This window comes from Prinia subflava, chromosome 11, assembly GCF_021018805.1.
Source record: "Prinia subflava isolate CZ2003 ecotype Zambia chromosome 11, Cam_Psub_1.2, whole genome shotgun sequence".
In the NCBI taxonomy this organism is placed as follows: Eukaryota; Metazoa; Chordata; class Aves; order Passeriformes; family Cisticolidae; genus Prinia; species Prinia subflava.
In genome coordinates, this window is record NC_086257.1 from 15,371,345 (window position 1) to 15,394,496 (window position 23,152).

Consider the following 23,152-nt stretch of genomic DNA (forward strand, 5'->3'; position numbering starts at 1 on the left):
GCCATTTTTCTCTGCCATTTGAGTTCTAGAAAATGGAGATAGCCCATGAAGTTCTGATGTCCTTAGACAACAATTGATGTTGAAAATGGAAGGCATTAAGGACAAGGTCAGCCACACTACACAGGAGAACTCCACCAAAGGCAATAGAGCAACTATGATCTGGGGCATTGTCCCACTCCAAATGGGACTGTCCAGTTTAGGAGTAACTGTGGTGGCCCCAGCCTTGGGGCCCTGCACTTCTTGAAGGCTTCATGGGAGGAGTGGTAAGGTCAGCGAGGGTGGGAAGGGAAGCAAGAGCTGAGGTACAAGCAGGAAAGCAGACTGAGTTCAATACAGAACTATTCATAAAGGCACACAGAAGTAATAGGTACCTGATAATAATGATATAATCCAGTAATGACACAATGCTCTCTCGTACCATGGCCTTTTCACACAAGTACTGCACAACTTCCCACAAGGACTTAGACCTGTCTTGTCATCCCAAGAGCAGGACTGATGCCCTTCACTGTGCTCTGTCAATGTCCCCACACTCATTACTTCTTTCCTGCCTGTCCCACACTCCAACAAGATACATTCAGGGAACAAAGCATGTAAGCTACTTTTGGATCCCTCAGGATGTGGCAGAATGATATATATACACATTTGAGATATATTAGGAAAGCTTGGATAAGAACCCAGATCATTACAGTTTGCTACAATGGCATAACTGTAGTTGGCTTTTTACAGGACAGACAGTTCCTGACTCAAACAGCTCCCAGCCTGAGCAATGTGGAGGGAGAACTCACCAGATGAATCCAGACAAGTCTGAAAATCCCCCAAATGGAATTATTAATGCTGTATTTAAACTTAACTTTCCTTAGCATTTGTTACTAGGGTTTTGATTGTCACTGTTGTGCTTTAATCACCCCACTGTAACACTTCCAGAGGACTGGAACAGAGGACTCCTTTCTTGTGAGCAGAAAAGGAATTCCGGTTTCCCAGCATGGTGGTGAGGCTACAGAGTATGGGGGAAGAATGGAAAAAAACATGAGGAATAGGAATAAAAAACCCAAACCCACTGGAGAGAACCACAGGAGTGAGCACTGCAGTGGGAAGGAGGCAGAAGACTCCTCCTGTGTACCACAGGAGAGCCCTGCTCAGCCCCGTGTGTGGACAGCACAGAGCTGCTCCAGGGCCTTCTCCAAACATCTCGTGTAGCTGGGCTGTAATACGAAGAGACGTCTGGGGAGCAGTTAATATCTCTATATATAAAACATGAAATTGAAAGCCATTAGTGTATTACTTTACACAGTGTTTTTCCAGAGGGAATATTCCGCTGAAGAATTTATTTTCCCCAGTGTGCCATTCTGTGATCATCCGGCATTATTTTTATGAGGCATTTGGACATGGAATAATGTAGTGTCTATGCAAACACTTCTCAGCTTTCTTTGTTAACATCTGAGCAGAACATGTGGGAATCTTTTCTACCCCTCCTTCTCTTCTCGCATTCATAATTTAGCCAGGTCTTGTGTGCTTCAGCATTTCTCTTCCTCTTTGACCAAGGCATCTCTCCATTTGCTGAAGAAGCTGTCTGCATGGACACCATAATTCTGGCTGTATTTGTGCCAAGAGACTGTGTCTCTTCCCTAACTCAAATACATACTCCTGTAATCTCTGACAAGTTACTCAGTGCCTCTGTACCTCTGTCCCCTCTTTGAGCAAAGGGCATAAAGACATCTTCTCTGCCTCCCAAAGGTGCCCTGAGGCTACATTCCCCCATAGCTCTGAGGTATTCCCCAACTACACTGCTGGTGGTCAGATACAAACCAAAGAGTAGCACAACATGAGTCTTGGCCAACTTCTCCCCTTTAAATCGGTTTCCTGAGGCTTTCCTTCCTCTTTCTGGGTTTTTCCACAGAAGATTCCCACTGAGGCAATGACAGACTTAACCTGTCTACATTTATGAGAAGTCCAGTTTCTGCTATTGAGTACACAGACAGAAATACTCCTATAAACTCTCACACAGAAAAGCTTAAAGAAAGCTTCCTTTTTTGTAAGTTTATATGCAAACTATAACACTGTGGCCTGGAGCAAACCATGTTTTTCATGAGACGTGGCCACTCTAGTGAGAATCAAAACACAAGCTCTGTGCCTAGCAACTCTCCCAACTCACTCACCCAGAAGGTAAAAGCAAATAAGCCAAAATATTCAAATTTGGGAGCTTACAGTTGGGTGGCTGGGTCCACTTAAAGGTACATGAGCAAATACGCAACTGATCTGGTTTGCAGCATTGTCATCATTGGAGACTGCACCTTCTGCAGACCTTGATGCAATCTGGGACCTCACAAGACTTCTGCAAAAACCTATCTCTTCTCCCAAGTCCTGCAACTCGCTCAAATGTAGTTGAAAATGGCTATTAGCTCAAGTGTTGGTGAGGGAGGAACTGACAAGCGGACAGGCACATGCACACAGGCAGTGCGATTGCACAAGCCTCATTTCCTTAGAAAACCAGAAAAACCCCACTAAAAACAATGTATCTATCATTATGTCTGATAAAAACAAAACAAAGGTCTGCTTTTCCTGTGTGCCAGTTACCAACGGCGAAGGTATTTGTGGTTGGGCTCACCACAATTAAGTGCCCACACATGTTCCCCATTTTAATATTTTCACACTGGCTCAAATAACCCAGTCCGTTGTGTGCAGAATACCCATGAGTGAACACAGAACAAGTTGCACTGCTTATTGGGAAAGAAGTAGCAAAGGCAAAGTTTGCAAGACTCAAGAACAAACAGATTGCACAAAAAAGATTACACAAATAATCTAAGAGAAAAATAGCAGGCAGCGTATTACAGTAGAAACACAGAACAACGTGACCCATTTGCTTCCCACAAACAGCATTCAAAAGGCAGCTTAAAGACAAAGGACAAAATTAGCGCTAAACTGCATGAAGATGAGAAGCTATGTCATTTCAACATTCTTCTTTTGCCCCTTCAGCCCTTTTTAGATCCTTTTTCAAGATCATTTCAGCAAAACTAGAAGGCGAAATGTTGGCAGAAAGCCTGGGAGACTGGAGTCCTCTATTTTTGCATGACAGAGGTTCATAACCTTGGCCGTGCTGTGACCTTTCTTCAGCCCAGCCTGGCTGCCACATGGTGGTCTTATCTTGGGGGGATGTACAGAAGGGCCCACAGAGGTTTCCCTGCCGAAAATGCCATCATCAGTGAGTGGATCACACAAAAACACTTCAGCAGCTGAAAGGACACATCAGCTACTATACTTCAGTCTGAAACCTGACTTACTGTCTTCTATTGTTAAATATTTGAAATATTGTGAATCTAAAGGAAGAGGGGGACAGGAGAAGAGGAGCTCATGCTGCACATGATGCCATGTTCTAACTTGTTGTTATCTCATTATTATTATTATATGGTTTTTGCCTATACCACCATAGATCCTGGCTGCTCAGATTAGAGAACAAACCCATTCTGCTGGGCATTGGAAAAACACAGAATTCAAAGAAGGGCCCAACTGCAGGAGTTTAAAACCTAATACAACCAATAACAACCAGGTAGTGATAGGTAATAGAAGGAAACAATCAGACTAAACCAGTCAGCAAGAAAAGCTGTGATCTCAGCACTCTAAATGTTTTACTGTTGACAAGGAGTCTGTAGACAGGATAGCAAAAGAAAAGGTTAAGGAAGAATTTGAAAGAGGGCCCGGAGGGAGTTTAAAGGAAGTTTAATGGAATGCTTCTGAAGAAAGGACAAAGACAACACAAAAGAGAACGTAAGTGCTTGAAGAGTGAACATAGACGCCTTCAGATGGGAAGGATGAGTTGATATGTCACTAGAGAATACCAGAGGAAGAAGGGTGGGAAGAGGTCATTACAGGCCATGCAGGTAAAGACATGAAGCTTCTGTTTGATATGAGGCAGAAATGAAACCAGAGGAGAGATGTTTAGGAGTTTGATTCGATGATCCTTGTGGGCCCCTTCCAACTAAGGATATTCTGTGACTCTATGACTAAGAGGCAGAAATGATCTGGCCTAAGTTAAAAGCAAGAGAGTTATTTCTGCAGCTAGTTGAGCATGAATAGAGAGAAACTGCATTTTTTGAAAAGGGTGTTGCAGAGATTCAAGGTCACTGGCACTTGGATGCAGGTTTTAACTACAAAGACAAATATGAAAGGCCATAATCTGAGCTGTTACTCAGCAAGATTCTCAAGATTTGTCCAGAAACTGGGCACAATTTGGAGATGAGGAATTACGAATTAGGAACAGGGTGTTCAACCTTATCTGGGACACATGTCACTTTTAAACGTCAGATTAGGAACGTGAGCAAATGGGACAAACATCCTGCACTGAAGATGGATGATGGAACGTGTCACACTAATGCTTATGGCAGTAATATTTTGATAGCAATCACACTGCAGCCCAAGATAAAGGCAATGTAACTCCACACAGGTGGCTTGAGATGCTCCTGTTTGCATAACCAGGGACTTCAGTAGCCTTTTCTAGGCTACAGCATTATTTTTCTGTCACACCTACTTAAACATTAAGCCACTGGCAGCATCACTGTGATGTACAGTGCCTAACACAATAATTCAGGCAATGACTACAGATGCCAACAGCAGAGAAAGCAGAGAGAAAATGGGCAAACCTTTCCACAAAAGGCTTAAATTCATGAATTCAAAGCATGCATTCTATGTAGAGACAAGATAGGGGATAATTTTCTGATAAAAGCATCAAAGTAGGGAGGTTCTGCATTTGCTGAAATGTGGGGAAAAAAACGTTGATATCAAAAAACTCTGCATGATGGAAAGAACTGTTTCCCACCTAACTGTGCTGTGGGAATACACCACAAGGTCATATCCTCAGTGCCTATCAATTACACAATTTCCCTAGATCAGCTAAGTGTATTCCCCAGCTCTCACTGCAGCCCTGATACACAATGCAAGACAGAACTAAAAAAATACAGCACGCTGCCTTTTCAAAACGGTACCAAGAACACTTTTAAAATATATAAATACATTGAACAAAATATCTCACTAAAAGTTCCTCTGGCAGCCTCAAGACATCCAGTATTTCCGCTGCGTTATTTTTCTAATCATCTCTGTTTAGAGTTCGCCAGTGAATGCATTTTAGAGATTCATGTCACATTCTGCTTTTGGATGGCTTTGAATCAGCTGGCAGTAAATGTGGAAAAATCATTATTCCTAATGAAGAAATATTGATGACAAAACAGCATTTCGAGGACAACGTTGACCATAAGTCAACAATGTAAAAAGACTTTCCTCTCTCTCTCCTCTTTGCCAGTGACTTTTATCCAAGGGTTTTCAAGCATTTCCCACGCAGGTGGGATTCCTCAGGACATCTAGGTCAGACAGGCACAATTACTCCATTTTAAGGAGATACAGAAGCAGAAACTGATTATTAGGATAACAGTGTAACAGCAGACCTTAACTTAGTACACCCTAGTCAAGTCCCAGTGTCAGAGCTTCTGCAACTCAGAAGTACCCAACAGGTCCTGGATTCTTTGATTCATCCAAAGGGAATAGAAGAGGGATCTCAGATCCACAGGGGAGAGTTTATGTCCTTCTAAAGTGCATGGGAGGTATGTGTTTAAACTGATTATGCTAGACAAAGATGTGCTGATCACATTTTCCCCAAAGTGATTCTGACATTTTGGCACTCAGGGCACTGCAATAATAGTACAAAGGGAAACCCAGAAGTATTTTGTACATTTTGTGGAAAACTATATTATTTAGCTCATCTTACCCTTGCCTTCCTTACCTACCCCTTTCTTGCTTTTGAACTCAAGATTTTCACTGAGTGGGAAGCCCTTGGCCATGGTTTATTGTGCAGGATCTAAGCTTGAAGTGTCACCATTTGACAGGAGCAGGCTGCATGCATCAGTTGTCTCACACAGCCCTTGGAGACGAGACAGATCAATCTTAATTCCCTCTTCTTCAGCAGACGTCAGAAAACACAATCTTTCACAGTAAACACAGCTTCATGCTGCAATGTGTGCCTGAAACACTTCATAAATTAAATCCAAGGCCATGATTTAATTACTGCGTCCTGGTTATTCTGCTTTAACTGTGTTGCACTTGTACTCCAGATGTACAGGTCCCTGCAGTGACCTACTTGTCATTTGTACTGTACAGCACTGTGCAGTAGCTGCACTCTTGCATTGTTTGCATCCCTTTCCTCCAACCACAATACAACTTCATATTCTCACTTTGCTTGGCTGTAAAAACCTGACACATTCTCAGTATGCCCTGGAGATCCCATTCCACACCACAGAGCAAATGCACTGCAACTATGCAGCCTCACTCTGCTAACACTTTACCTTTTCAAACATTTCTTCATGCTGCTCATCACAAGATTACTGTCCCAGCTGATCTCCAGGCCTCACAGTGAACCTTTGTAACACCCCAGGGAAGGTAGAAGACACCCAACATGCAGGCAGGGAACTTGAGACCCACACAGGTTAAATTACCCTCCAAGAGTCGCACAAGAAGTTTATGATGGAGCCAGGAACTGAAACCTATCTTCTCAATCACAGTCTGGTTTCTTTAACCACAAGGCCATCTCTGAAAAGGCTTGATGGTAAAAAGGTAGCATAAGAGCTCCATTTCAGAGGGAGCTCCCAGCACCAGCCTTGCTAAAATCCCCTCCTCAGGAAGAGGAATTTGCTCCTTGTGTCGACCACGGCATAACTCTCTGGCAGCCTGACTGAGCCACATAGCAACTGAGAACACAGAGTTCTGTGCCTCTGCTGCTGTCCTCCGTTTATTGACAGAGAAAGAAAGGCCTCTGCCTCCTGCAATACCTGTGTGTTGGTGATCCTTTACCCATCTACATCCCTCTCCTCAACATCCTGGGACACAAGACAATTTAGCATGTTTCTGATCTAAAGCAGATTCCATTGAGAGGTACCTCCCCAAATTACTGCAGCCACAATGTATTATTGCCAAAAATGGAGAAGACCACTCCTGATTTTCCCCCCAAAAATACAAAAATTCAGGTGGAACAGGATCTTGAAAAGACATGGAAACAATCTTACTTCTTCGAAGGCAGCACCAACTCTCCCTACAGCATTCTTGACGGATACTTGTTTAACCTGCTCCTAAAAACCTCCAGCAACAGCGATTTCACTAAGCACTTGGATAAAAAATCTCAGCAAGTAGCTACCGGTACCACTAGTGAGCCTTTCTGCCATCCCACCACCATGTCCCTCGCAGCAAGCCAAGCCAGTGCCTGCTTTCTGCATTCGGGATGGGCACGCAGAAAGCAGATAGGCTCGGGTGGACCCACGGCCCCTGTAAGGACGGGATGGAGATGCCCCCGGCAGGGCAGCGTGTCCCCGAGCCTCACACATGGCTGAGGTGATGTGCAGTGAGTGTGCCAGCCCAGTGGGGGTCAGTGATGCTCTACAGTATTTAAGGTCCCAGACACCTTTTTTGCAGCATGCTTTCCCCCTTTTTTTTTTCCTGTTGTTGTTGTTACATTGTGTCAACTTTTTGGCACGTGTTTTACCATGTGCGAACGGCTTGAAATAGAGCCCCGCTTACATCTGGAGACCAAAAAAAAAAAAAAAAAGAAAAAAAAAAAAAGAAAAAAAAGAGGGTGAAAAGAAGAGTGGGCGAGAGGAAACATTCCTCTCTTTGCTAATCGATCAAGGAAATGCAAGGGAGAGAGTAAAATGTACTCAATTTCCTTTAGAAATGTTTCCTTTAAGGCCGATGAAAGCTGCCAGATGACAAGACTCCGGCTGTATATCCACTGGAGAGCCGGGAAGCGGAGGAAGGAGCTGCTAGCGCAGCTTCTGCAGGCACGGGGGTGTCCCTGGCAGCCACAGCAATTCCTCCTCAGCCCCTGTCTCTCAGGGCTGGCCAACACGGTGCCGTGTCCCTGCTGTGTGCTGGGCACTCCCTGCTCCCTGCTTCCCTTCCCCGCTGCTCCCAGCCTGGGCACAACTGGGCACGGGCAAGCTGAATAAGTAGCTTTAAGTTGCAAGGGTAGAGTTGGATTGAAAGAAGTAACATTTCATGATTACTCTCTTTAATTATTCACATGTTGGTGTTTGGGGGCAAGACTCTCAGAGCATCAATTTGTACCAAAAAAAACCCCAAAACAAAACAACAGCAACAACAACAACAACAAAAAAAAAAAAAAACCCACAAAAAAATCCCAAAAAACCAAATAAATAAAAACCCCAAAACAAAATAAAACAAAAAACAAAAAGAAAACCCCACAACCAACCAACCAAAAAACAGCCAGCAAATACTTAACTACGGAGTGCAATCATCTCATTTGGTAAAAAAAAAAAAAAAAAAAATAATTTAAAAATGCATACTTTCATACAGAAGTCCCCCACATTCCTGTGCCATTACTTCTCTCTGATTGCATGTAGTAAGTTCAAAAAGCAAGACACGTAGAAACCTCTTTTTGTTTTTTCGAAATAAATATTGGGCAAAAATTATAAAGGCTTTAAGAACGTGGGCCTTTCCCATGCTTTCAAAAGCTGAGAAACCTCTTATTGTATTTTACTTTCATAGGAAAATAAGACTTTCAAACCAAAAATGACTCTTCTCCTTGGAACACATCACTAATCTTATTTTTTAGCGAGATGTAACCAATATGTGGCATTCAGGGAAGAACCTCAGCAGCTCTCTACTGAAGCCCTGGTGAAGGTGAGGCTACCAGCCAAGTCCTACTGGGGCTGGCAGGAAACCTCTCTCTGGGCAATCTATCCCAAAGCTGATTCTTTGGAGGTTTACCCCTCCTGGAAAGGACCTCAGCAGAAGGGAAGAGCTGCTGGCTGAGCTCTAGGTCAGACAAATTTTGGCAGTTTTGGTGAGACCAACAGCAACAATCACGAAGCCACTCCCTTTGCACTCACACTTGCAAAGCCATATTGCATGATAAACCCTGAACAGTGAAACCACCAAATACAAGGCACACAAGGTGAGCCAACCATGCTTGTATGAATCTCCTGCAGGGAAAGGAAGGCAGGATAGCAGGAAGGAATCACTCCTCCTCCCACCCTCATCAGTGGCTACGGGCAAGGGAGCACTTCCTGAGCTATCCCCTGGTCCACTGGGCTTGTTCTTTAATGCTGCACCAAATTTCAGGATCTTCTTTTGGAAAGCCACAAAAAAAAAACCCTTGTCATTATGGAGGGTTCCAGTGGCAGCAGCCTCGGGCAGCAGCAGTGGGGCAGCTGTGCCCAGCCCAAATGGGCCCTTTGGCAGGTGTCTCTCCCAGCGTGCTGTCCCTCCCTGGCTCAGCAGCCCAGCCCTGCTGGGAGAGCAGTGGAGGGTGATTTCAGGGGCTGCTGCACCTGACCCCGTCCATAAGCGATGGCTGTAGCACGAGCTGCTCTCCTCAGGCTTGGTGCTCACTGTGCAATGGCTCATGCAGCTTCTCCCAGCACTCCTGCAGCTGGGACACCGCCTGTCCACAGGCTCATGCCGCTACCAATGCAAGCACACCTTAAACATAGATCAAATTCTCCTGAGCTCTCAGCCTTCTCACAGAGCTGAACCAAGAGTGCAGTCAGAAGGGACCAGCTAAGACTCACACTGATACAGCAGCCTTTACATCTAGGTCAAAAAATGAGTTGTCTTTTACCACATTCCCAAAGGACTGTCATTGAGTTTGCCATTTCCAACATGAAAAGCAGGCTCAAGGAGCCCACGCAAGGGGGTGCAGCTCTGTGATGCTATGTGCAGGACAAACACAGAGCAAACAATGTCCCCTGTCCCAAAGACTTCCATCTCCAACTGTGTCCATGTTGCACAAGGGCACTTCAAACTCCTTCTGTCCTCCTACCAAGTCAATCCATTTCATAAGCCCAGGATAGGTACCATCAGTTAAGCAGATTCAAGCCCAGCCAAAAACCATATCCATGGCTGGGCATGAATGACTCAATTCACTCTTCCATAGCCTGACTGTGCTCCAGCTGGTATTCTGCAGCTCGTCTCTGCCTCGTGGCATCACTGGGAACTGATTTTTACCAAAGGCTCTGTTCAGTGGTGAAGATGAAATTGCCTGCGTAGTGGCAAAGTTTTGAGTCAGAGATGCTTCCTGTGCCATTGGCTCTGGCCTATCAACCTGGAATGCCTCCTGCATGCTTGCCTGAGGAAAAACATCTGACAAAACTCAAAAAGCAGGGAGGGAACCTATCTCCTCACTGCCAAAAGTGAAAGAAAAAAAAAATCGTGAAAAAAGGCTGGATCTGACAAAGAGGAGTGTCCTGAACAAATGGTAGCTCTCATAGGCCTAACAACGTTAATGCCTGAGGTTTTCAAAGGTGCCTGGCTGCATTAGAAGATGTCACACCGAATTTCAACCAGCACCTCATTTATTTCAGGTCTTTTGAAAACCCTGCCTTTCACAATCCGGCACCAGCCCAAAGCTTCCTTGCTGTTTTGAAACATGCACTGTCTGTGTGTTGACAGCAGCCCTGCCATAAATCACAGCCCTCAGGCACTGGAAACCACCTCACCTGTATGCTGAGCATCCACTGTTCCTTGCAATGAATTCCATCACTCCAAATTTCTCAGTAGCTGGAATCAACTAATGCTGTTTTTTTTCTCATTAAAGCAACCTACTAAACAGAGGTTTCCTTCTTCACTCCAAAATCTGAGACCTTTCCAACCAGGTACAAGGTCCAATATTTGTTTACTCTCTTGGACAAGTAACAGGAGCTTTACAACCTGGGACAGAGAAACACTCTGATTCATCAGGGGATGTTCAAGGTTTGCTCCTATTCAGAATGACCACACATGTCATAATCTTAAAATGTGACTTTGGTATTGAAAGCAAAAGTCCTTTTAAAATGTCACTTGATGTTGGTGACACCATATTTATTAGACCGATGTAATTAAGCAATAACTGTAATTCTGCTCCTCCTTTCAGTCATGGGACCTGCTTTTACGAGCCGGGGTAGATGGAAAGTAATATTGATAACTCTCTAATTTGAGAATAACCTCCCAGTGGCACATGCTTCATCTGGAGTCCATGATGGAGCACTCATATCAAGTATCCACAGATCATTTCACTCACCTGATTGCCACATTCTCAGAGCTTGCTGCATAAGGATATCAGAGTTTTCTTGCTTGGCCTCCATTACAAGTGAATTAGTGCAAAATATGAGATATATATTTATAACAAATATTATTTTATTTAAAGAAAGAATGTGGAAATCCATCTGCACAATTGCATGTGTCACTCTCACACATCCTACAGCTTTTGATTCAAAATTAGCAAGGCTTAAAAAATAATAAGTTAAAAAACCCCTCACACCATAAAACCAAGCTCTTTAGTGGCATTAAGTCTCATTTATTTGAGGTGGTGGTTTTGACTCTAGGGCCTGTTGACCAACAGTAAGAGACACAAGAATTTTGGGTACTGATCCATTTATCATGATTAAAGACTGTCCTGACATTTCACCTTTGGTTCTCTGTGAGCAGGCTCTGATGTTGACTGGCATCTACAAAGGAGTGCTCAAAGTACTACTCATCACTCGTCTTAGTACTACTAAGATGGAAGACTCCTCCTGAATTGGCTTCTATGCTAAGGCCACCAATCCCTGTCTCCTGAATTATTCACACAATTCACGACCTGAAAATTTTGTGCCAATGGAAACTGAAACCACAAAAGCTTTCCCCTCCTCCCTCCCACGGCTGAACCAATCAGAAAGGACTGACTCAATATCCAGAGCTCATGATCAGTTCTGCCAGTCCAATGCCCTTGAGCAGACATTAGAAAAGGCCATCATCTGCAGGGATTGTAAGGGTTTGCCAAAAACTTGGTGTTGGAAAATGTCCTGAACGTATCGTACCAGTGACAGCAACTCTGTATGAGCAAAGTTGGCAAATCACTCTGCTCTGAACCTTCAGGGTGCTCTTTACTGGTTTCCTACATTCATGGGAGTTCACTGTGAAAACAGTAAGGGTACCTAATCCCCTTTAAACTCTTTGGTGTGACAGGAGGGAAAACTGATGGACTTGTTTACATGTGATAATGGAATAATTTGAAACGTGCTAGACCTCCAAATTTAGATCTGAGGTAAATGCAGGGACAGTTTAAACCAAGCCTGATTGTAGCTGATGTAAACTTAGTCACCTTCTTTTGAATTTATACCAAACCCAGAAAGCCAACACTGGTTTAAGTCAGTTGGTTTCCATTTACACATAAAATAATGCAGCTTTATTATGTCGACAAAGTCAGATGTGATGGGTAGGTGACAGAAGCTATTATTCCCACCCCAGCATAGGAAAAAGTGTGGGAGACTTTTGCCCCAGTGGAAAGCTACAACTTACAAAAGCCTTCACAACAGAACCTTTTGGGACTTCAAACATTTTAGGAATTGCTTTCATGGTTTTCCATTGTTCTAAGTATCCCTGCACAGATGAGGACCTACAAAACAAAATGCATTATGTAGCTTGTGGGAAGTCTACAACCATGTTCTAGACCAGATGACTCCAGAAGAGTTTGAGATAAGCTTCAGATCCATGTCCGAACACTAGAACACCTGCAAAAATGTCTGAGTTCCAGAACTGCTTCATGAGAAAGTCGAAGGAACCTCACCATAGCAAAAAAGACATAGAGACTGGCATTTTGGAAATCACAGACTAAAGTCTTATGAGCTCCTTTTCATGCAGATGAGCCCTATGTGAGGTATTAAGGGCCACCATGTGATGTTCCCAGCTAAAAGTGACACACAATTAGTAAATTGCTATGGGGAAACAATATTAATATCTCATTTTACAGTTTTATTTGTGCTGTATATTGTTCTGTTCTCCCCCGTCCCCAGAGCACAAGAATGAAGCTACTGCACACACTGATGTCTTAAGAGTTTAGGCAGTATTTATTCAGCCAGAATGATTTTACTTTAGCCAAGCTGATGTCAGTTGCAGCATCTAGTCAACCTGAGATGTGAGCCACTGTGTGCCACCATGCTCCAAAACATCCTGTGAAAAGTTTGTTCTTCTGAACAAATTGTTCTGCAATTTCCCTAGGCCAGAACAGCTCTTGTAATCAGACATTTGCTGGATGCACATCATTCCTACTTGCTACCTAACAGCTGTCACTCATGGTACCAGGACTTCTGTCACTTACAAAGGACTCAGGGCCACAGGTCAGCCACGCTGTCTTCCCTGAAAGTTGTGCTGCAAAGGCAATAGGCAGCAAGACTGTGTGCACACCTTGCAGTTGTACAAAACAGAAGGAAGCAGAGTCTGTAAACTTGAAACAGCTTAGTTATGGCTCCTCACCCAATGTCCTGCTGTAATCAGAGCAAAGAAATAACAGAAAACCCACCGAGATCCCAAGACTAACTGGCTTTCTGTATTGTTTTTGTTCTAAAGACCAAGCCACACTTAGAACAATGGGCCTTATGAATAAAAAACCCTTTGCTCATGACCAGGCATGACCTGAGCTAGCTCAGGGCACAGATCTCCAACCCCAGAGCAGCAATGTCCCTCTGGACTAAGTTTGGGGGTGGCCTCTTTTCCAAAGCCTGTCTCTGAGCCTCCTGCTGAGGTTCCTAAAACTTGCATTATCACAGCAGTTTTTTGCCTAAGCCCTCAAGAAAGTATGTGACTCTGCCCTGTGTGACTGAACAGAGCAGTTTCCATTCCACACTCAATTTAGAGACAGCAGGGCAGAAAGAAACCAAAAGAGTTCAAATGACAAGCTTTCACTAGGAGCTGGCCATGTCATTGACACAGACCTTGTGGGCCTCCTCAGCTGCCTTTGACAGAGGGTGCCATGGAGATGGCAATGCACCAGCTGTGCACATCTACAGTGCACATGCTCCACGCCCTTCACCTTCTGAATTCTGCCTGTGAAAGAAATAGTAGAAATAAATTTGGCCATGAGCAACCTCCATTTCTTCACTCCCCTCCCTTTTTTGTTGCCATGCATGGAAATTGAGCATACTCAGGATAAGAAGTTATAGTGGTCTGAGCATCAGTAGTGGCCTAATGGAACTACATAAGCACAGCACACTGAAGCCTGTGTTTTGCCATTTTATCTTTAGAAAAATACAGTGGTTTTAGGTATATACAGATAAAAGACAGAGTATTTTAAAATGTCCCACCCAAACATCCACTGTTATCATAGCCATACGTTCCCCAGTCCTGCCCTTCCACCATACCTTCCTCGCTCCTCTAAACAACACACATCAGATTTGTCAATGCTGGAGAGAGTAACATTTCACATGACCCATGTAGGCATCAAAAACTAGATCAATTGATGTGAGACGTTGAGATGGAGAACAGGAAAGAAAGGAACACCATTAGAATCAGACTCCGGATAGTATCCTGCACTATGTGTACACACACACACATTTATTTATGCATTTTAGGATTCTCACTAATTTCAGCCAGAAATGAGAAGACAAATGAGAAGCAGCTGCCCAGCTGGTGGAGATGACAACAAAAACACATGACCAGAATTAGCTCCACATTGGCAGTGAGGGTCACTAGGACTTTCCTGTCCAGAAGAGACTTCATATGACAGTCTTCTGCACAGCATAAAGGACCCACACTAGAGTGCTTTCTAAATGTCTCCTTCCAGCTGAGCCAGACACAATTCCTTAGCTCATGTGATCACAAACTGCACTAAAAGGAGTGGAAAGTCAATATTGTCATGTACCAGCCATTAATCAACACAAGTGAAAATTCAAGGTAAAAGGCTTCAGGCTTTCTGCAGTTTTTTTGACAGTCATAAGCTGAATTCACTTGTCTTTCACAGCAAGCACATCGTGAGGAAATAGAGACATTTAAAAAGCTGAGTTTTTTTCAAGTGTAATTTTAAATGACAACAAAGCAACTAAACCCCCCACAAAAAGTATCCCTTCTTTCAACCTGCACTCATAAAGAATGCAGCACATCATCTGCCCAGCCTGCCCCTGACAGAATCAGAACTTGTACTGAACAGATAGTAAGTTATTAACCTCTCAAGAGATTGTCTGGAACCAGAATTTGTTGAGGAAATTGTATATTAAAGTTCAACACTGCCACTAACTGAACACAGCCTGATTCACAGCTTTAAACAGGGATTAGCATGGTGGGACAGTGATTTGGAAGGATCTACAAAACAAAGTAATTCACATCCCACATCCAGCTGTCTGTCTTTAGCAGTGGACAGTGCCTTAGGCTGTGGAAGATGGTTGTACCCATACCTCTAAACTCTGAACCACTTGTTCAATGGGGAAATAAATTTTGTCAACCTGTGCTGTCCCCTTTTGACCCTGGTGCTGTGAACACAGTTTTTCAGAGATTTGGCTCTTAGCTCACACTTCCAGAAGTAATTATTTCTACATCTCTGTGCATGTCTTGGCAGACACACAAGGGAAAAAATGGCAAAAAAAAAAAAGCAAACAAGCAAGTTCCTAAATAAAAGCTGGTGACAAGGTATCAGACGTAGTCTCCCATCTCTGCTTTGCACCCACAGTGATCCTATTGCTCTTGACATTGTTTCCCTCAGTGGGGCTGACATAGGGCCATGGGACAAGCACGGTGCTTTGCCACTCTCTCCTGCTCAGCTGACACAATCTGTGCTGGCACATTCCAGGCAGGGGACATCTCAACTGCAGGTTTCACAAATCAAAACAGGTTTACTCTTGGCTGCTTGTAGCATCCCAAATGTCTGCCAGGGCTGGCTTCTCGTGATCTGCCTGCCAGTTTGAGATGACAGTCTCCTGACTTTAGAGCAGCAGTTGTGACCTTGGCTTGTAGCCAGAGACATGAAAACACGTGTTCATGACATGACATGATGAACAGCAAGGTGCATTTGGAAACGTGAAAACAGTGCAGCTTACTAAAACCAGCAGGAAAGTTTGGCTACTTTTGATTCTTTTCGTTCTTTTAATCCTCTCCTACCTCTCTGCACCACTGAGAATCACTCTGTATTGATTATGCTGACATTGACAGTGGAGCTGGAATTTTTTTTTTTCGCATCTCAGATGAGAAAGTGGGTTATGATTCATCTCACAGAATCTGAGTCAAAGCAATTCCTTATAAAAAACCAAACAGTTTTGATGCATTTCCATCAGAAGAGAAGAGGCTGGAGAACACTCAGCAAATGAGACAGTGCTGTTTAATTCTTCTTTTTAACACATTTCACTCTCAGATAAAATCTGTCCTTTTCCCCCACTGGAAATAACTCATTTTAAGTTAATGACACTAAAATACCCCCAAAAGCTACTAGCAAAAGACAAACCACCCTATCAAAAAAGACAGCATGAGACAAATGCCACCAGAAGAAGAAATAACAAATGCCACTGTGCCCTGCTTCCATGGAACAGTGATTGCTAGAGTGGAAAGTAACAGATTACCATAGTGAATTATCAATTTTTCTAATAGCCTTGAACTAGCTATATGCTGAAATGTGATAATATTAGTGGGTACATTACATTAACAGCAGTTAAAATGATCAAGTATGATCCTGGAGCACATTTTCCCCCCTTTCTTATTTTCATAGCCTTGTTACTAACCCTGGAAAATAGGGCTTCTGTCTGCATGCTGGGAAGAGCCTTCAGACTGGTTGTGATTTCTTATCAGACAAGGCTCACAAGTCCATTTTGGCTGATTTTCACATAAAATAAAGAGTGTGGCCACAGCTTTGGGTAAGGCATGGAACTTGAAGGAATTCTAGGCTCAATTCCCACTTTGATACTGGATCTCAGCATGACTCCGGGTGAGTCATATTAACTTTGCCAGTCAGCCCCTCGTTTGTAAATTAGGGACAGTAATTTCCTGGTCCTTGACATATTTTCAGTTTCAGAACTCTGAGGGATGCACCCTGTTCCTATTCCATGTTTAATTTGCACATAGTACAGTGTGACCACAGCCTTGGATGCCACTGCAGCACAATGAGCCATAATGGAACATGGGAGTCAACTGCAAATTTAGTGCATCCAGCTCCAAAGAACAGGTGAGCTGGTTTCTGTTTTAAAAAGCAAGGAAAGGGTTCCTTTCTGTCAAGTCATGTACCCAACTAACTCAAAAAACAGAAATTAAACTATTTTCATGTTATTGGGACAAAGATTTACCCAAGACAACATGGCTGGAAGGGTTTCTAACTCCACCTCCAAAACTGAAAGCCTGTGCCTCACTCAGCTACAAGTCATAACAAAAGAATGTCTTGAGGCTTAAACACTCCAAAACTCTATCTCAAATGAAAATTATTTCTATAATATTACAGTCCAGAAAAACATTATCACTCTTTCAGAGATACATGCATACACATACCCCCTCTCAAAATACCTGTATGTGAGAATTTAGAGTTTATGATTTCCCAGATGGAGGAAACTCCTGGTTTCACTCATCTCCATAAAACAGGAGAACCAACCTTCTCCATCCTGTATGTTCTAGACTAACAGTCCATCTTCAGCTCCTGGCATCATCAAGGAGATTCCGCACCAGAGGTCCTTCAGTTGCCACAATTTGTGGGTTTTAATCAGGTGATGACACCCCCACAGAAAACCCCCAGGGCCCAGCCAGCTCATTTCATGTGGAGTAGGGAACAACCAACAGGTAGGTCCCATTTTTGCTTCCTAATTATCTGAGTTAGCAACAGCTACAACTAATGAACTTCATCTGAAGACTTGATGGCTCACTATCAGTTCTTCAGCCCTTTCAGTGCACAGAGAGTTTACTTTGTAAGTTCATCATGAACAAGCTGGATTGCCTTTGAACTGTTGACCAAATTAAGGTAGAAAAATTTGGGTTGTTTCCATGTAGGACTGTTAAATATTGGTGGTTGGCTAATAGCCCCATTACTGTTTAAAGATTTTTCTGAAAGAGGATGAGCTTTCCTATCCATCTGTACAGGTCCTAGCACACAAGGGGCCTTCTCACAACAAAAGGAAGTATCTACCACCCTCAGATTTTTATTGTTTCATGGCTATGTTAATTATTAAGCATGTTGAAGAATCATGTAGAATACAGCTGTACTTTGGAAAGACACATCCCTGAATTTCATTATCACATTTCACTCCTCTTCGAAGACAGCAGGTAATTATCAGTTTTTATCAACTAACTTTCAGGACAAACCTAATTTCATTCATGGCCTGAACCCACCTCTCTTTCACAGCATACATCTGATCATGGGAATCTCTCTGATCAAGTGCTACTTCAGTATTCTGAACTTATTCTCCATTAAATAACTTCTGCACCAAAAATCAGTTCTGTTTAAAAGTACGAATACGTCTGTGTTGACTGCCAGCAATTCAAGCTAAACCAGGGAATTAAAATCACAGAAGAAGTCATGCTGCTTGCTACCTGTTCCAGCTGGGATTTTATGACCTACAGTAACAACGGTTAATTGTGGTTTTGATGTAAGATTTAGATCCCATCTGTGAAGCAGCAGTGGTCTCTGAAGAGACTATCCTTCAGAAACACTCATGACACAAAGTCTTGACCACTCTTGTGTGGATAAGAAGAGGAAAACAGAAAGTGACTCTCCTGTCTCCTGGCCCATGTTGGGACCAGGTGCCTCAGACTTAAAGAAGTGCAACTTCTTCTCATTCCTGACTGCTACATCTGCTGGATCTTCATTTAAAAGATGTACACTCAAGCCTTTATAAGGCTAAGATCCCTGGCATAAAAAGATCTAGGTGCTTAGCTTCATAAAACACATTTCCCAGAATTAATACAGAGTAAGATGTGGGTAGGATCAACATCAGGAAGAATCAAACTTTTGCATCTATTTCCAGTCTTTCAAATGCTTACAAAGCAACTTAGACCAGCTTACAGCCTTTTGCCTTTCTCATGGCTGGAGATAAGTGCATGTAGATATGGTATATTTTGCTCTCCAACCACTCACTGGGCTATTCTTTTTCTCTTTTTACTTTGGAACTGTGGGCAAAAAATTCACCATCTAGGTTGCATTGAGTTTACCCTCATAAATTTACCTCCTCTTGCTGTGCAAGGATGCCAGCAGGCAGAGGACTCCCCAAAAAGAAGCTAGGCAAGGGTGGCAAGTACTGACAGAAGTGAGACTGAAGAAACAGGCTCTGAAAGCCATTTACCAAGATAATTAAAGCCCCTGGGGAGCAGAGGGAGGGTGACTCACCTTGCGGCAGGCCACAACAGGGCTGCTGGATGATGATGGTGCTGCACTGTGACCTCCCTGAGCTGAGGTTGCTCCCAGGCTTTGTAGCCTGTGTGAAAACACTGGAATATGGCTTGAACATAAAAAGAATAATGACTTGAACTACAATGGAGAAAAGGGTCCCCATTATATGTCTGTTCTTCCGGCTTTTGTGAGCGGTTACATAACAGAAAATGACTGTCGGCTCATCAGTTGTTGAAACTCTAACCTACTATTTTCTGACCCAGATGTTGTTCAAATGAGGACAGACACCATCTTGCACTGGAACCCCTGCCTTCAGACAAAAGACACACCACATTACATGGCAAAATTACAATGTAATTATGCTCTTGTAATAATAACATGCTTCTTTTAATGATAACCTTTTCAGAACAGATCTAAGAGTACAGGCAAGATATGACAACTTTCAGTTTCTTTTCCTGGTAATAATTCAGATGAAATCAAGTGGCTACTTGTGCCTCTTAGAGGCTGCTGATATGCCTGACCAAGACTGAAACACAACAAACCAGATCATGTTCAGTTAAGAGCCTCTAGAACTGTACAGTGCTCAGAGCCATGCCAAAGGAAACAAAGACACCATGAACGAAAGAAAGGCATACCTGGACCCGAGGAGACCAATGTGTCTTCTCAGCTGAATCATCTACAACTCCACCACACTTTCTCCCACACCTGACTTGGACTTCTACCTGCTAACCCAAGTCCTGACTCTCAAGAAGTAAAATTAGGGAACATATTCAACACTGTTTGGATACCACGTCTTTGGTCCTATTGAAGGAATTTTAGCTTATGAATGGAAGTCAAATGGAGATGCAAAGCCAGTAATGGGAAGGGTTGGCTGAGACTTGGCAAATTCAAAACTGGTGTCACATCATTTTTTTATCTTAACTGTGACATGGCATCTCAAAGAACCATTGGAGATGAAGGCTTCTCCATGGGGGAACACATGACTGCTGCTGCTAATCATCTCCAGCAAATTCGTGAAAAAGGAAAAAATTAGGTTTGAAAAGGTAAAACAATCTGCCACAGGTCAAGACATCAAGATGAGAAGTAGAAAAGAAAGTCAAGCCTCCTGTTTCTTGCCCTTGCTCTTTGACCCAATTCTGCACCATCTCTCCCAAGATGCATCTGCATCTGTCAAAGCCAGGGTACACAGAAAATACACATAAAAAACCTATTTATCCTGAATTATCAGCTCAGAGTTAAATCAAGATTCCTTTACTGGCACAAACTGAGTATTTCCCACAAGATGATTTTAGCATCTCTCTTCTCCCCAGGTGCATGCCTACAGCATGCTGGAACTACAAGAAGAGACTGCTACATTATCCAATACATAAAACTGGTGGTTCTTTTGGTAGCTCTGAGCATTTATGGTAAAATACCAGTGAGAGTTTCTTCCCACCGGTCAGGGAAATTGCTGTGGGGAGTGACTCAGCTGGGACATAGTCCAGAAGGCAACAGGAGATGAGGGGCCCCAATGGCACTTTTCCAGTCTTAATCAGCACTGTCTGCATGGTGATAGAGACTGATAAGCTGCCAGAAGTCATTTCTTTCTATAAGACTTGAAACAGTGGTCCAGAACAGTTGTGATCTTTGTGTGTGTGTATTTGGTTGGGTTTTTTAAAATGCAAAATCAAGGGCTGTAATTTCCCATGGCGGCCAACAAACAATTTTGATAGTTTCATTTTAATCTCCTATAAGTATCCACTTCTCCTCCCTCAACCGTACCCAATTTCCACTCCAGCAAGTATTATTTTTTCCAAACAAATCAGAGATGCCTGTCTACAATAGCACGTTTATCAACAGGGAGGGCTGTGATAGAGAGAAACTATCCCGACTGCACAGAGCATAAGACATTTGGGAATCCTTTCTAATAAAAAGGGATTTGATTAAAGACAGCCAACTACCCCAGATCAGCAACTTAATCATCAGTAAAGAAGGAAGAGCAGCTTAGACTTAACAGACTTTAATATGCTGATCTGCTAAGGACTTCCCAGGAGTAGTCACTCCACAAGTTACTCCAGAACCTACAAGGGGGTAGGAGGGGACATACACCAAGGATTGGGGTGCTTAGACTTATTACAGCAGTGTGGTCTTAACAAAGTTAGGCAGAATATCCAACATGCATGTTTAAATCCCAAAAATACACAGGAATTTTAAAAAAATATTATGCCTAGTGATATTTCCATGCTTAAGCACTGCCTTGCCAATGGCAGCTAGAGGATTTCCCAGTGACTGGATCATGCTGCTGTGGTAAGTCTTGGCAAGACAAAGCTGCCAGCTGTGATCATGCTGCTCCCAAGTGTCTCCAGCAAGCTGCTCCTGGCTCCCACCATGCTCCAGGCCCCCCAGGAGGGCAGCTGTGTGTGCCTGTGTGAGCAACCACTGCCTAGAACAGTTCCCCCAACTCTGAAACCACCTTCAGTGGTTTCTGCCTGGGAAGCTGCACAGAGGTGCAGTGAGCAGAGCTGGGATGGGAGTGTTGGGTCCTGCTCCTCAGGTCAGCTCACTGGGTCTGCCAGCAGTACCAGACAGCATTTCCAGGGCAAAGAGACAACTTCAGTGACTCCTACCCCTCTTCCTTCCCAAGGAACCTTCACCCTGCCCACTGCTGGGCAGATTCTGCTGACTACAGGACCAAGACGGCTTGACTGAAAACCAGAGTTACAGTGAGTGAACTCACAGAAGGAAGTTGGTTACAGAGAAGATCCCAGAGTGCTGGCGGACCAAGTAAAATGACCTTTCTCCAGCCTGACAGTTCAAATGTAATTATTCCAACAAATTATTTTCATGACTTAATATAACGCCTTGCAGCTTTCTAGCAAGGTTAATTAGATTCCTCTATTCAAAACCTATCTGCTCTTAACCAACTTTTAATATGCTGAAATCCAGTTTTCTAAATTCAAACTAATAAAAGTGATTAGCTGACAGCTATCTGGTATGCTACAATTACCATGGCATTTAGACCTCAGGCATAAGATATTTAATGCAAATCAGAGTCAATGTCTCTGCCCATTTGTCCTTTTTCAGATTATTTGATCAATGTGCCATATGAATCCTGTACAGTCCACACTAACATGCTAAACAACTGAAGAACAAGGGCAGAGATATTGGTTTGAGACAGTTAACCAAAGTTGAAAGACTCTTTTTTCCCCTCCCACACTTAATTTGTTCTTTCCACATGAGCACGAAGTTACTGAAAGGCACTGGCTGACAGCTCAAGTAGAGATGGGTATTTAGTTCTGACATAGCCAGAATTAGTACAAAACTCCCGGCCTGCACTGCCATATCAGAAAGCTTCATCCACCGTGACTCCAGAGACCCAGGGAGGAGCCTGGGCTGGAGCAAACCTAGGAAGATGAGGGCAGCCTACTTCTTTCACTGTACCTAAGCATAAACAGCAGTTGTGCTCCAGCATTCTGTATTTTGTTAGACAGACATGCTCCCAGAAGGCTGTATGGGGCACAGCATGCTTAGGGAACCGAGATGTTCAGCCCAATACATGGTTCTGTGGCACATCAGGAATGCCAAGGTTGGACATCACCCTAGAGATGAATTTCAGTGGCACACAGTGCAATTAGAAGATCAATCAGGTGCAGATGGTAATTACACATGACCTGCCCAGGGTAGGACTCAGGTTGTTGTTTGATTTTTCCACTGTGCCTCATGCATGATTATTCCATCTTTGATTATGCTACTGTTTATATAAATAACACTGGCAAAACTTCAGAGTGCTCTGAAGCCTCCTTTCCATTTTCTTGTCTCCTGCTGAATTAAGAGCTATTGGCATGGCATTGGTCTGACCTCCCATCTGATAGCCAAATTGATGACCTAACACTGAGAGACTTTATGTTCCCACCCTTTCAGCTATGCATCTCTTTTGGATGAAGAATTTTGATGTACCACCCTCTCAAACAGAGCAGAGCAATCTTAGTCATACAATATTAGTCTGCAAAATCTGAGCTTTGCAGCTTCATAAATGCAAGTGGTAAACAAAACTAAAGCTTCACTTCAGGAAGCAATTTCTGAGCTGTGAGGAAAATT

At 43.3% G+C, this 23,152-nt stretch overlaps 1 protein-coding gene across 5 annotated transcripts in view; it reads right to left on the minus strand.

The window, feature by feature from the left end:
• Positions 1-23,152, minus strand: part of LPP (LIM domain containing preferred translocation partner in lipoma) — a 331,696-nt gene that overhangs the window by 58,982 nt on the left and 249,562 nt on the right. The window lies entirely within an intron of this gene.